Here is a 14,459-nt window from a genome sequence, read left to right on the forward strand (position 1 = left end):
CAGCCAAGACTACACAGAGAAACCCTGTCTCGAAAAAACCAAAAAAGAAAAAAAAAAAAAAAAGAAAGTTCCTGGGACTGGGCATGGTGGTGGTGCATGCCTTTAGTCCCCAGCACAGAGGCAGAGGTGGGTGGATTTCAGAGTTCAAGGCTGGCTTGGTCTACATAGAAAGTTCCAGACTAGCTACATAATAGAGAGACCCTGTCTTAAAAAACAAAACCAAGCAAGCAAACAAAAAGAAAGATTCTGGGCCTTCTGGTCTACCCTTTCCTTTCCTTTTTGATAGATATGAGCAACAAAGACTATTACCCTAAGAAAATGGCAAGGTAGACACTCTACTCAGTTGATAGAGTATTTGTCCAGGAAAAGGAGACCCTGGCTTCAGTCCCCAGCACCACACAATCCACCATCGGAAGTTCAAGGTCATCCTCAGCTGCATATGGAGTTCAATTCCAAGTGGGGTACATGAAACCCTGTCTCTAAAAAAGTGTCCATGGCGTGAGCATGAGGACCTGTGTTTCTATCTCCGGGCCCCACACGAAAGCCTTCCTGTGACCTCAGTGCTGGGAGAGAGGAGCAGCGGTGGCAGTGATTCCTGACACTCACTGGCTGGCCAGTCCAGTTAAATCAGCGAGGTTCAGGGAGAGGCCCTATCTCAAAACATGAAGTTGGGAGTGACAGAGGAAGCCACCCAGCATTGACCTGTTGCCTCTTCTTGGACATGTGCACACACTGACAGGAACATGTATGTACAACACACACACACACACACACACACACACACACACTTACACACAGCAACACAAACATGACTGATTGATGCCATCAGCTGGCACTGGTTTTTAGCATCAGAGACAACAGGGAGTGGTGGAGACGGTGGCACATGGGACAGTGCCTACACGCTGGAGGTAGCCAGCGTCTCCTCAGACTGAGCCTGTGTGTGCATCATAGCCTGGCCAGGTTTCCGCATGCTCAGACATCTAAATGTTTAATGTGAAATACCTCAATTTTAAAATGTTGGCTCAAGCCAGGCAGTGGGGGCTCATGCTTATAATCCTAGCTCTCAGGAGGGAAAGGCAGGTGGATCTCTGTGAGTTCAAGGCCAGCCAGCCTGGTCTACAAAGTGAATCTAGGACAGCCAAGGCTACACAGAGAAACCCCATTTAAAAACAGAAACAAAAACAAACAACAACAACAAAAGACCCTGCCATCCTTTTCTGAAAGGTCTTCGCAGAAGCCAGTAGGTTGGGCTGGGCTGGGGAAAAAAAAGCAAGATTCGAAGAGAGCCTACAGCCACAGTTGCTAACAGAGACAGGGTCTCTCTGTGTAGCCTTGGCTGTCCTGGACTCGCTTTGTAGACCAGGCTGACTTCTAACGCACAGAGATCCACCTGCCCCTGCCTCCTGAGTGCTGAGATTAAAGGCGTGCGCCACCACACCTGGCGGCGCCCTCCTGCCTTTTTTACCTACTGCATTTGCCGATATCTTGGTGCTGGGAATCAAACCCGGGGCTGCCCTAGTGTACTCTACTTACCCACACCCCTACTTCCTTTCGCTTTTTCATCTTTCCTTTCAGTGAATGTAACCACTGGGCCGTGCTTTATGACAGCTAGCTCGTGTTTCCTCCTGGGATTCTGTTTCTGGGAGCATCATTGCTGCCAAGTTCATGCTAAAGTCACCCTTCCTCTCGGTGCAGCCCTTCTGCGGCCAGATCTTTGATTCCTTCTACCTGTGCCTTAGGCACACCCCTAGCAGGATGTCAAATGTCTGAGGCACCACCCACCCTCCCCTTGCACTGCCCACTACCCCTTCTTTCTTGGTTTCAGGTGTTTGAATACTCCTGGTTGCCTAAGCAGAAACTGCCGTTTGGGGAGGCCATGGACCATCTTAGTAGAGTTTGGCTTGAGGAAGTGCATTGCTGGAGGTGGGGCCTTGAGGCTTGATAGACAGTCCCCACTTCCTGTCATCTCTCTTCTTGATTGTAGGTGCGATGTGACCAGCTACCTCACGGTCTTGTCACCAAAACAAACTCTTCTTCCCTTAGGTTACTTCTTGTCAGGTATTTTGGTCACAGTGACAAGAAAAGAAAAGGATATAACCTTCATCCCTTCAAAGCTCCCTTCCAAGTTCTCTCCAAGGAACCCTAAGGAAGGTGTTTTGCTTCTTAGAAGATCCATATGGCCAGAGCTCTTCTCTTTCAGCAGTGAGTTCTAGCGGGTTTCAGGCACGCAAACTCAGCACCGTCCATTAGCAAAGAGACAGGCTTCCATTCTGCAGTGGTGAGGACCACAGGTTTAGGATCCCACAAGCCAGGGTGTGAAAGCTACTCAGTCACGTGACCCCTTCACTCTCCCTCCCCAGCCACTCAATCCCTGATTCTCAGCCGGGAGAGACCTTGCCCAAGACATCTGCCATCAGAAGATCAGGACTTCTTATCATGACGGGTCAGAAAAGAGGCAGCTGCTACCGGCATCTAGCCAAGGTCCGAGGTACTGCTAAAACCCAACAGTAAAGAAAGAGCCCTCCGCAACAGACTACCCAGCCCCGATGTCTACCATGGCGAGGTTGAAAATGTCCTGTGGTAAAGGGAGATATTCATGCGAGCCACTCCAAGAGCGGTCATCAGACCCAAGGGGTCCTGAATCCACAGACGGCTCCCAACGTTTCTGCATCATCAGCGATGAACAGGGGCAGAGTTAAGCAAGTGATTTTTCATTGTTGAAATACTTGTCAAATCTTCGCAGCACCCCCTACCCTCCTTCAATGCCTGAGACATAAGTGAGTCTCAGTATTTGCTGAATGGCTGAATGACCGATCCAAGGCGGTTTTTTGTTTTGTTTTGTTTTCTCACTACCCACTAATTTAAGTGCTTTGGGAGAATTACTGGAGACTCTTCTGAGACAGGGCCTGAACTTCCTTCTCTTTCTGCCACAGGGATTACGGTTCAGAAATGACTTCAAAAGACAGAGACCCAGAAACAAAGTCGTCATCATGGAGAGTTTTGGATGAAAATCTTGCTCCGTTTAGGGGAAAAAAAAAAAAAGGAACAGGGCCAGGCTTTGTGCAGCTTCTCTGTAAAACAAGAACTGTTTTCTGAGCCCAGAACCTGCTCTGTCCCATGTTTAATTTCTTCCATCTGTCTGGTATCTGACCTCTATTGCCCTCTGAGCCGGTGCCACATATTGTCTGCCTATGTTCCCATATAAGGTGATCTCGCTCTCTCTCCCTCCTTCCCTCTTGTTCTCTCTCTCTCTCTCTCTCTCTTTCTCTCTCTCTCTCTCTCTCTTTCTCAGGGTTGGACAGCAACACCGCTTGCTTCCTCCACCCTGCTCGCCCTCCCTCTGCTTTCCCTGGCAGCCTCTGCTGCGTGCTGCGTGGATGGACAGCTGAGAGCGGGAAGGGGCAGGGGGCTGCCAAGGAATGCGGCAGGTTTATTTTTACTCAAGCTGCATTCTTTGCCTGGCCCTCAGGCCTCAGCCACTTGCGGATGTCACATGCTGATAAGCCGGGGGTGGGGGGTGGGGGTGAGGGGTGGGGGGGGGGGTGACTGAGATCTGTGGTTCAAATCTACAACACCCCAGGTGTGAGCCCTCGTCATTGGGATGGAGGGAGCATGCGGGGACACCGAGGTCATGGGATTCGCCTGTTCCCATTGCTCTGAGTCCGCTTCCCAGAAGGGCAAGTTTGGTCTTTCTGAGTAGCAATGTCAGGCACTGTAACCATGGAAACCCATCTGTGGGCAAAACTCAACACCTGTTAGGATGTGGGGTGAATCCAGGTATCCTAGAGAGCTGAATAGCCCCGTGACCCTTTGTGACCTCACTGTCAAAATAGCAACAGTACATCTATTTGATGCTATTCTGTTGTCCTGGAGCAAACACACCCTACCAGGCAGGATTTTTGGTCTGTCTTGTCCCCTGTTGTGGCAGTGGCTGTCGTCCTAGTGCCTGGCACACAGTGAGTGGTCAAACATGTGTAGCGTAACTGAATGAAATAATGATTTTCAGTTTGCACCCAAGAAATGACAGCTGATTTGGCCATAGCCTGCTTCATGCCCACAGGTGTATGGTGGACACCAGTTAAGTGCCAGGGCATTTTGGGTGCTGGAAAGTGTAACAGTAAACAAAGCAGAAGGAGGCTCAGATGTTAGACAGCTCGCTTGTTCAGTATGTGTCCTTTGGGATGGACTCTTTCCCTCAGCACAATGTCCTCCAGGTTCATCCATAGTGTAGCATATACCAGTACTCTGTGTGTGTGTGTGTGTGTGTGTGTGTGTGTGTGTGTGTGTGTGTGTGTGTGTGTGTGTAGGCACATATGTATGCCCATGCTAATGGAAGCCAGAGGTCAATGTCTGGTATCTTTCTCAATCACTTTCTAACTTTTTTGTTTGTTTGTTTGTTTGTTTTTCAAGACAGGGTTTCACTGTATAGCCTAGCAGCCCTGGAACTCATTCTATAGACCAGGCTGGCCTCGAACTTACAGAGATCCTCCTACCTCTGCCTGTCCAGTGCTGGGATTAAAAGTAGATACCACTATTGCCTGGCTTCCTTATCTTTTAATATGGTCTCTTACTGGACCTGGTGCTCACTATTTTGGGCTAGACTGACTAGCCAGTGAGCCCCAAGCATCCTCCTGACTGTCCCCTGGTCCTCCCTCACCATACCTGGCGTTTTATTTTATTTCTCTCTATTTTTTTTTTTTTTTTTTTTTGGTTTTTCGAGACAAGGTTTCTCTGTGATAGGTTTGGCTGTCCTAGACTCACTTTGTAGACCAGGCTGGCCTCGAACTCACAGTGATCCATCTGCCTCTGCCTCCCAAGTGCTGAGATTAAAGGCGTGTACCACCATGCCCGGCCCTTTCTCTCTATTTTTTAAAAAGAATTATTTCTTTTTATTTTATGTATATGAGTGCTCTATCTGTATATACACCTGCAGGCCAGAAGAGGGCATCAGATCACATTATAGATGGTTGTGCGCCACCATGTGGTTGCTGGGAGTTGAACTCAGGATCTTTGGAAGAGCAGTCAGTGTTCTTAACCTCTGAGCCATCTCTCCAGCTCCTTTTTTGTTTGTTTTTTTCAAGACAGGATTTCTCTGTGTAGCCTTCATTGGCCTCGCTTTGTAGGCCAAGTTGGCCTTGAACTCACAGAGATCTGCCTGCCTCTGCCTCCCGAGTGCTGGGATGACAGGCGTGCGCCACCGCACCCGGTGCACATGGGTTCCGAGGAACTGAATAAGGTCCTCATGCCTGTACGGCATGCAGCTTACTGACTGAGCCATCCCGCCAGCTCCTAAGTTCTTTGTTTCTTTTTAGAGGCAGACTCCCATTTTACTGTACACACACACCGACCATGGCTTCCTTGCCCATTCACGGGCTTACCCATCATTTGGGTTCTGTCATTCCATCTGTGGCCTTATCAAAGACCTTGACATGACATCATCAATTCCGGAGACACGAGAACGATGAAGTGCATCTGTGTCCCTCTGTTCCTGGCCTCTTCTCACCCTCCCCCACCCTCCCATCAACTTTTTCTCCCATGGTTCTGAGTTTTCTGATGGTTCCAAATGCAGCTCTATCGCTGGCTACCCTTAAATACTCCCCCTGAATTCTATAAATACAACAAACATTCAGCTCAGGAAAAGGAGAAGATGGGGGGGGGGGGAAGCACTGAGAAGCATCCAAAATGAAAATACGCTTTTGCTTTTTCCATCACTGGCCAAGGGTTTTTGATTCGTCTTCCTCAGCTTTGGCCCTAAGGGTATGTGCTTGATTTTTTTTTTTTTTTTCCTAACCATTAGCCCCACGTGAGTAGGAGGCAAGGCCATTTGGGCTGGATGTAGCAACACACACTTCCTGTAATCCAGTGCTCAAAACAAGAAGATCAAGAGTTTACTGAGCATGGTGCACACGCCTTTAATGCGAGTACTCCGGAGGCAGAGCAGGTGGATTTCTGTGAGTTGGAGGCCAGCCTGGTCAACAGAGTGAGTTCCAGAATAGCCAAGGCTATACAGAGAAACCCTGCCTAACAACAACAACCAATGAGAGAGAGAGACAGAGAGAGAGAGAGAGAGAGAGAGAGAGAGAAAGAGAGAGAGAGAGAGTTCAAGGCCAGGCCAGCCTGGGTTTTGAAGTTCTAGGTCAGGAGAAGGAGAGGGGAGGGGAGGCAAGTTCAACACCCCGAACCTACAAAAAGTTGGATTTGGTGGCTCCTATCTGTAATCCTAGGACTCCTAGGATGGAGGGTGGAGACAGGAGAGTTGCCTCAGAGTCTACAGGTTGGGTAGCCTGGAGCATGAAAAAAGAAGCCTTCTCTCTCGGAGTTCTCTTTGAAGCATTTTCTAAAAGCTCCTCTTTGTTTCTGGGCTCTGGTATTTATCTCCTCGCAGAGTCCTCAGAGTTCAACTCTCTCAACTGGCAAAGACTAAACCCCTCTCTGAGCCCATATGAGACACTTAAAAGCTGTGGACAAACTAAAAGCAGTGCCATATCCCACACTTGGAATTAAAACAAAAACATAGCATAACTGGGTTTTTAAAAATATCTATTTATTTATGCATCTTTTGATACAGTATTCTGCCTGCATGTGTGCCTGCAGACCAGAAAAGGGCACCAGATCTCATTATAGATGGTTGTGAGCCACCATACGCTTTCTGGAACTTGAACTCAGGACCTTTGGAAGAACGGCCAGTGCTCTTAACCTCTGAGTCATCTCTCCAGCCCCCATAACTGTTTTTGTTGTTGTTTGTTTGTTTTTTGGTTTTTCGAGACAGGGTTTCCCTACGTAGTCTTAGCTGTCCTGGACTCTCTTTGTAGACCAGGCTGGCCTTGAACTCACAGAGATCCGCCTGCCTCTGCCTCCTGAGTGTGGGATCAAAGGCGTGCGCCACCACCGCCTGGCTTTTTTGGTTTTGTTTTGTTTTAATGAAACCAAAACGTCCACTACACATAGAGAATCAGTTTTCCTGTCTAGAGAACAGGAACCTCTCCCCCAGGAGCATAGCCTGATGGGAGAATATCTTGTGTCTGTATGGAAACTTCACCTGTCAATAATAAATCTGGGGCTGGGGAGATAGATGGCTCAGCCATTAAAGGCTAGGCTCACAACCAAAATAATAAATCTGATGGCAGGAAATAGGAGGTGGGATATATGGAGGGCAGAAAAGATTCTGAAATAGAACCAGGCACATGAGGATTCTCCCAGCATGATGTCAGGAGGACAGACGCATGGTACTTGAGCAGAGGTAACCAGCCATGTGGCAGAACTTAGAATGGAATAAACGAGATTTACGTTATGAGCTAGTCAGAGAAGAGCCTAGCTATATGGTCTATGTATTTGTAAATGATACTTTGAGTATCACAAGTCATTTACTAGGAGGGAAAGACACAATATAATGGCACCCAATGTGGTGCCATTCTGTAGTAGGCCATGTATTTTTCCTCTTGGGCCCAAGCTCCCGAAATAATGACTCATGAAATTCAAAGTATATATATACAAATACCTTGGCCATATAGCTAGGCACTTCTCTGACTAGCTCATAACTTAAAATAACCTATTTATGGGGTTGGGGATTTAGCTCAGTGGTAGAGCGCTTGCCTAGCAAGCTCAAGGCCCTGGGTTCAGTTCTCAGCTCTGGTGGAAAAAAAAAAGAAAAGAAAGAGAGAAAGAGAGAGAGAGAGAGAGAGAGAGAGAGAGAGAGAGAGAGAGAGAGAGAAAGAAAGACCATTAAAAAAATAACCTATTTATTCTAATGTGCCTTCTGCCATATGGCTGGTTACCTGTACTCAGGTGCAATGCATCATCTGCCCTTCTCACACGTTGCTGGGAGAATCTTCTTGTTCCTGACTCTATGCCAGAATCCTTCCTCCTGATGGATGTCCCACCTCTTATTCCCTCCCTCAGCTATAGGCCTTTCATTTTTTATTGACAGGTGTGGCATCCACACAATACACATTCTCTCAACAGAGATCAGGCAGGAGATGAGAGGCTAAGAGGACATGGGGTCAGGACAGAATGCATATGGACACCCCTGGATTAGCAGCTCTTTGGCTTTGTAGGGTTCTGGTCATTTCTTGAGCTTCCTGCTTCCGGCTGGGGGAATCTATAATGCCTTTGTTGCTGGTCCTCTGTTGGGCCACATAACCCCCCCAACCCAAACCTTTATGTACAATCCTTTATGGCACCCTCCTCAGTTGCTCAGGGTGGGCCATCTCTGCTTTAATGGGATTGCCACCTGACAGAGGTCATCGCTGATCTCAGTCTGTGACTCAGATCTGCATGAATGACTTTATTTTGTAATCTGCTGAAGTCTGTCCTTCAACCCCCTAATCTGCTACGTTGGAAGGAGATGCAATCTCAAGATAGAGTGTCCTCTCCCGTCGGCACACATGCTGAGGGGTGCCAGCTCCCGGGGGATTTTCTGCAGCTGATGAAGATTCGAGGAGCCTTATGATATCGAAGAGCATATCGATGATCCTCACTCATTGATGAAGCCGGCAGCCTCGCCAGTCACACAATGGCGCTGCTGCCTCCATGTGAAGCCCAGGACAAGGAAAGTGCCATCCAGCCGGGAATCCGTAGGACTTATGGTGTAGCCTGTATCGGGCATCTCCATCTTCTTTAGGCTCTATCTCCATCCTGGGGTACCTCTTAGCACCTCTTGTCTCTGTTGATCCACTTGAAGAAAGTCCCCTCTTCTTCCCCAAAGACTTCACACAGCTTCTATAGCGAGTGCAGATTTCCTATGGGAGGCCCAGGCTGCTAACAGCTAACTGCTTCCAGAGGAGGGAAATGAGGGACCACACCACACACATCAATGTCGGAGTCAGTTCTGACACGTTTGTGACATGTTTCTCAAAGCTGCCGATAAACAGCAAGCTGACAGTGACGGTGACGGTTTGGGGCCCTGGGAGAATGTCTGGTGGGGACTATATTTCAATCCGAATGGATAACCAAGGGGCCTCTATAAATTGTGATAGAACTTGGCTACTTTATTCAGCCCATTAATCTGGTCGGTGATTTTCAGGCTTTGCAAAGTGTAGTCCATTTGCAAACACAAAATCCATTACCAGGGAAGCCTGACGAAGTGTGGTACCAGGCATGCATTTAATTAGGTCTCTGGAATGTTACCCATTTAGCCGAGTGGGTTTCACAGAATATTTATCTTCCTGCCTTTTAAGCAAGCAGCTCCTGCTACCAAATGTGCCCACAAGATCCAGCTGCCAGATCAGAGAGAGCCTGGGGTAGCTTCAAACCTCAGGTTTTCATTTAAATTTAATGACTTTCATCTCCACATAACCTAGATGGCAAAGGTGTTGAATCACAATTAGCGGATAACAAAATGACCCACTTCCAAGTGTGTTCCGGCGACTGGGCCATTTCCCCCTGTTTTCAAAGGCTAAGGTAACGTGGGCAGCATGCAGAGCCACCCCAGATGGGATGGCATCTCGGAAACTGGCATGCAATGAATGCTCGTTCAGGATCTAGAAATAGCTCCTGGTCAGGATGATATGTCTAAATTTAAAACCCTAAACAGAGAGTTGGCTTGGACTCCTTGGATTATGCACAGGAAAGTTTTTGTTGGGAAGTTCTGGACTGAAAGGGGGCTGGGGACGTTGTGTTTGTGGCATCCTTCAGATGTCTATGAAGATCTAGGGACTCTGTGGCTGTCCCAAGACCTCTCCTGCTCACAGTGGGAGCCTGCAGACCATTTGTTGGGAGGAAACAGAGGAGAAACTTCCTAATGATACAGACATGCCAAACAATGAATACACGTGCATTTATTTTACATTTATTTCTGTACATGTGTCTGTTTGTGTGTTTATGTGTGTGTGTATGTGTCTGTGTGTGTGTGTGTGTGTGTGTGTGCGCACACACTGTGTGTACGCATACAGTGTGTGTGCACTCAGGTGTCCATGTGTGGAGCTCAGAGGACGAGTTTCAGGAGTCTGACCTCTTCTTCTACTCTGTGGGTTCTGGAGATCAAACTCAGGTCATGAGGCTTGGGACCAAGTGCCTTTACTATTTGCTCCCCTCCTCTGCTGTCTTTGAGATAATGTTCCACCTAGCACAGGCTGGTCTAAAACTTACTATGTATTAACGATGACCCAGAGTTGGGCGTGGTGGCGCCCTGCACTCGGGAGGCAGAGGCAGGCGGATTGCTGTGGGTTTGAGGCCAGCCTGGTCTACCGAGTGAGTCCAGGATAGCCAAGGACACACAGAGAGACCCTGTCTCCAAAGACCAAAAACCAAAAACCAAAACCAAAACAAAACAAAACAAGAAAACAACCCCCCCCCAAAAAAACCAAACGGATGACCCAGAGCCCCAGAACCCCTGGTACTCTTGCCTTTAACTCCCAAGTGCTGAGGTAGCAGGCATGTATGTCCATGCTCAGTTTTATATGGTGCTGGAGACAAAACCCAGGACTTTGCGCATTCTAGGCAAGCGCTCCACCAGCACAGCCACGTTCCCAGCTTTCGAGGCGTAGCAGTCTCTCCTGACACAGTTGCCCTACACTGCTCTGCTTGGCACAGCACCTCTTCCCCTGCTAACAAGCTCAGCCCTTCCTTTTGGAGAACCACCCTCACCCACTCTATTACTGTCGCCACGAGAGAAGAACCAGTCGACTCAGGAATGGTTTGAACTGGGTGTGGTGTACATGACTATGTAAGATGGGGGCAGGGCAGAGTTTGAGGCCAGCCTGCGCCACACAATGAGTTCCAGACAGGTCTGAGCTATGTTAAAGACCCTGTTTCAAAAAAAAAAAAAGCATACATTAAGATGTAATATGAATAAATTAATAAAATATATTTAAAAAAACAAAAAATAAGCATACAGAATGTTGTGTGGCATGGTAGTACACACACCTTTAGTCTCAGCTACTCAGGGTGCTGAGACAGGAGGATTGACGATTCAAGGCTAGCTCAGGCAACTTAGCAAGACTGTCTCAAAATAAAATATGACCAAAAGAATTTTTTTTGGCATGTACTCTTGCTCGCCAGAAGAGGGCACCATATCTCATTCTAGATGGTTGTGAGCCACCATGTGGTTGCTGGGAATTGAGCCTTTGCAACAGCAGCCAATGCTCTTGATTCTCCAGTCCCCGATTTTTTTCTTTTTATTTATTTAAGAAGGGGGTTGGAGAGATGGCTCAGCCATTAAAAGCTTTTGCTGCTCTTCCAGAGAACCCAAGTTTGATTTCTATCACCCATATGGTGGCTCCTAGCCATCTGTAAGTCCATTTGCAGGGGCCCTGCTAGCCTCCATGGGCTCTGCATGCATGTGTGATATACATACACACATGCAGGCAAAAATACATCCGTACACCTAAAAGAAAAATGAAGGGGCTGGAGAGATGGCTCAGAGGTTAAGAGCACTGTCTGTTCTTCCAAAGGTCCTGAGTTCAATTCCCAGCAACCACATGGTGGCTCACAACCATCTATGATGAGCTCTGGTGCCCTCTTCTGGTGAGCAGGTGTACATGCAAGCATAACATTGTATATGTAATAAATAAATCTTAAAAAAAAAAAAGAAAGAAAAATGAAAATATGTGGGGAATAGTCTGACATAGTTTGGGCCAGTGAGAGTCTGCCCTGGGAGTTTCTGAAACACCGGCTGGCAGGAAATAAGCCCATCACTGCTAGCAGCCCATTCAGAGCGAAGTGGAGGGTGGGGGGACACATAGAGAGGTGGAAGGAGAAAGAAAGTCAAGATGACAGTGAGCTCTCAGGTTTGGTCGTGCGGTAGTGATATCTTTGAACTGCACAAGTACACAGCATCTAGCCACCTGTTCTAGTCTGCCTGCTGCTGCTGTGATAAAATACCATGACCAAAAATAACCTGGGGAGGAAAGGGTCTTCTTGATTTACAGATCAACTGTTCAAGTAAAGGCAGGAGTTCAAGGCAGGAGCTTGAAGCAGGAACCACAAAGGAACACTTCTTAGTGGCTTGCTCCTCTTGGCATGCTCAGCTACCTTTCTTACATAGCCCGGGCCCTCATGCCCAGGGAATGGTACTGCCCACAGTGGGCTCAGCCCTCCTACACACAATAAATAAATAATATATTAAAAATGGCCCAGAGGTTAAGAGCACTGACTGCTCTTCCAGAGGTCCTGAGTTCAAGTCCCAGCAACCAGATGGTGGTTCACAACCATCTATAATGTGATCTGGTGTCCTCTTCTGGCCCGCAGGTGTATGCGCAGGCAGAGCACTGTATATATAATAATAAATAAACAAATCTTTTTTTTAAAAAAAAAAACTAAAAATAAAGGTTGAAGATGTATCTCAATGGTGGAGTGCTTTTCTAGCATGGGCAAGGCTAAGAGAAGAAAGGCTTGAGCAAGTAGAGGGAGAGGAGGAGGAGGAGTGGCAGGAGAGGACGGGAGAGAGTGAAGTAGACGTGACAAGCTTCCAGAACCACGGTTACATATTAAAAATCCCAAATACCATTCAGTTCAAAGATATCATTGGGCGCTTACAAAGCAAGACTTGACCTTGCCTCTCTGGGGATGAAGGTGGGGGGTGGGGGGGGGGAGGTGAAAGGGAGGTAGAGGGGTGGAAGAAAAGGCACCCACGGGTAGCTTGCTTCAGAGAGAATAAGCAATGCCTCTCTGGTGTAAACCTGTTAACTGGGAATGCCTTCTCGGTCTTCTCACTGAATCTCGCCAAGATTTTACCTTAAGGACTCCCAGGGTGGAATCAATTCTTCCTTTGGTCTGTCGGTAAGCAGGGACACAATCTATCCCTGTGTCTGTGGAACCTGTCAGTAGGTTCCCTTTACTAGCGGGACCATCTTATCAGCCCTTTAGATTCTTTTTACTGGTCCTTAAACATGGCTCTACCTGATGGAGGCTTGATAGTATGACTCCTTCAGCCCCTACCCCTACCCCCGACCCCGTTTCCCAATAAACTAGGGCCTTATCTTATAGGCTGCATCATGACTGAGCTATTTCGTTACATTTCTCTCAGTCCTGGCCTGTTTAATTGTCTCTCTTACCCTGTCACCTGTATGAGGACACAACCTATTGCATCTTGATTGCATTCCCAGTGGCTCGAAGTATGGGGCATGTAAGAAACACCTAATTTATCATTTGCTAGTTTTAGGTTGTGTCAAGTCCGATGTTAAATTTACTGTTTCTTCAAGGATGTCTGAGCATCTAACCCAGTTTTCAGAGCAGGACTTAATTTGTCTGTTTGTCTGTCTCTCCCCCATGCCTGTCTCTTTCCCCGCCCCATGTCTGAGTCTCCTAATCTATACTTTGTAGTTATTCCCATGCACGGTCTAATCTAGAGATACTGTAGCCGAAAAGCTAAATTTGAAGACCATGCCCAGTGCTTTCTGGCCCCAAACCCCATCTAACCATGGTTCAAAGAAGTCGTCATCCCAAGTTTGATAAATTAATAAATGGATAAAACAGCATACGCAGATAGCACAGGTTAAATTCTTTGTCATGCGAATTGTAGACGGTTCGCAAAAGTTATTATCGCCCGGGGTCTAACTGGGAATAACACCTTAGGTTTTTTGCAGTGGCTCAGAATCCCAGGCACTGGGGTCCAGCTTCCCAGCCCAAGGCCCCGCCCCCGGTGAGCGCCCTAAGCCATCGGAAGTGACATCACCTCATGGCAACCGTTGCCACGGAGCGGTGTCTAGGAACCCGCTAGCGCTCCGTGGCTCCCCGGGGGTGGGGAAGTGGTTTCTTGAGGAGAATTTGAGGTAACCCCGCCAACTCGCGGTCGGGAACTCCGCGAACCCCAAGTCCCCTCGAAGTGCGCCCGCTCCCGGCCGGCGGCGGCCCCGGGGCCTGCTCCGGGGGTCGGGCGGGCGCGCGGGGCCGGGCGGGCGCGGGGTCCCGGTTTCCCCTCGGCCCCAGGACTCGCAGGAGGCCGTAGGGCCGCGCGCGCTGCCCCGACCGTGCCAGATAAAAAACGCGTCCTGGTTTTAATTCTTGCCCCGGTCCCCTGGGCGCTGCTGCGGGTGAGTGCTGGCGAATTAGCGCGGCCACTTGCGCTAGAAGAGGGAGAGTAATTGCTTTTGCTAATTTTAGCGCGCAGCGACCCCCCTCCCCCCCTCCTCCGCCCCGGGCACCAACAGCTTAACCTATTCAAGAATATCTTTGTCCTCTGAAAGCTGGTGGGCGACCTGGGGTGTGGTAACCCCAACTGATTTCTTTATTGACATATATTAGTTAGCTTAATGGGCAGCATTATACCATCTTGACACTTGCATACTCCGCCACCTCCATTTCTCGCTCTTGGCCCTCCCACTCCCACTGATTCCGTTTCCGTTTCCCAACTTGAATGCGCCCCCCTCCCCTTCCTTTATGGTGGTCCAATGAGTTTAATTATGGTTTCTTTCTGGAGCACGGGTTACTTAACCAGTAACCTAACAACCATTACCTGCCTGTAAATACCCGTGGGCCTCTAGAACCCGGCTTCTCTTCTCTCTTAGCAACATTTTACTCGT

The 14,459-nt window shown here is 48.3% G+C and overlaps 1 protein-coding gene across 1 annotated transcript in view; it reads left to right on the top strand.

The window, feature by feature from the left end:
• Positions 1-13,813: 13,813 nt before the first annotated feature.
• Positions 13,814-14,459, top strand: part of Ift81 (intraflagellar transport 81) — a 69,911-nt gene continuing 69,265 nt past the window's right edge. Inside the window, exon 1 of the mRNA XM_051161547.1 lies at positions 13,814-13,970. The gene's annotated coding sequence lies outside the window, so the exon portion shown is untranslated. The remainder of the gene's footprint in view (positions 13,971-14,459) is intronic.

This window comes from Acomys russatus, chromosome 19, assembly GCF_903995435.1.
Source record: "Acomys russatus chromosome 19, mAcoRus1.1, whole genome shotgun sequence".
Classification (NCBI taxonomy): Eukaryota; Metazoa; Chordata; class Mammalia; order Rodentia; family Muridae; genus Acomys; species Acomys russatus.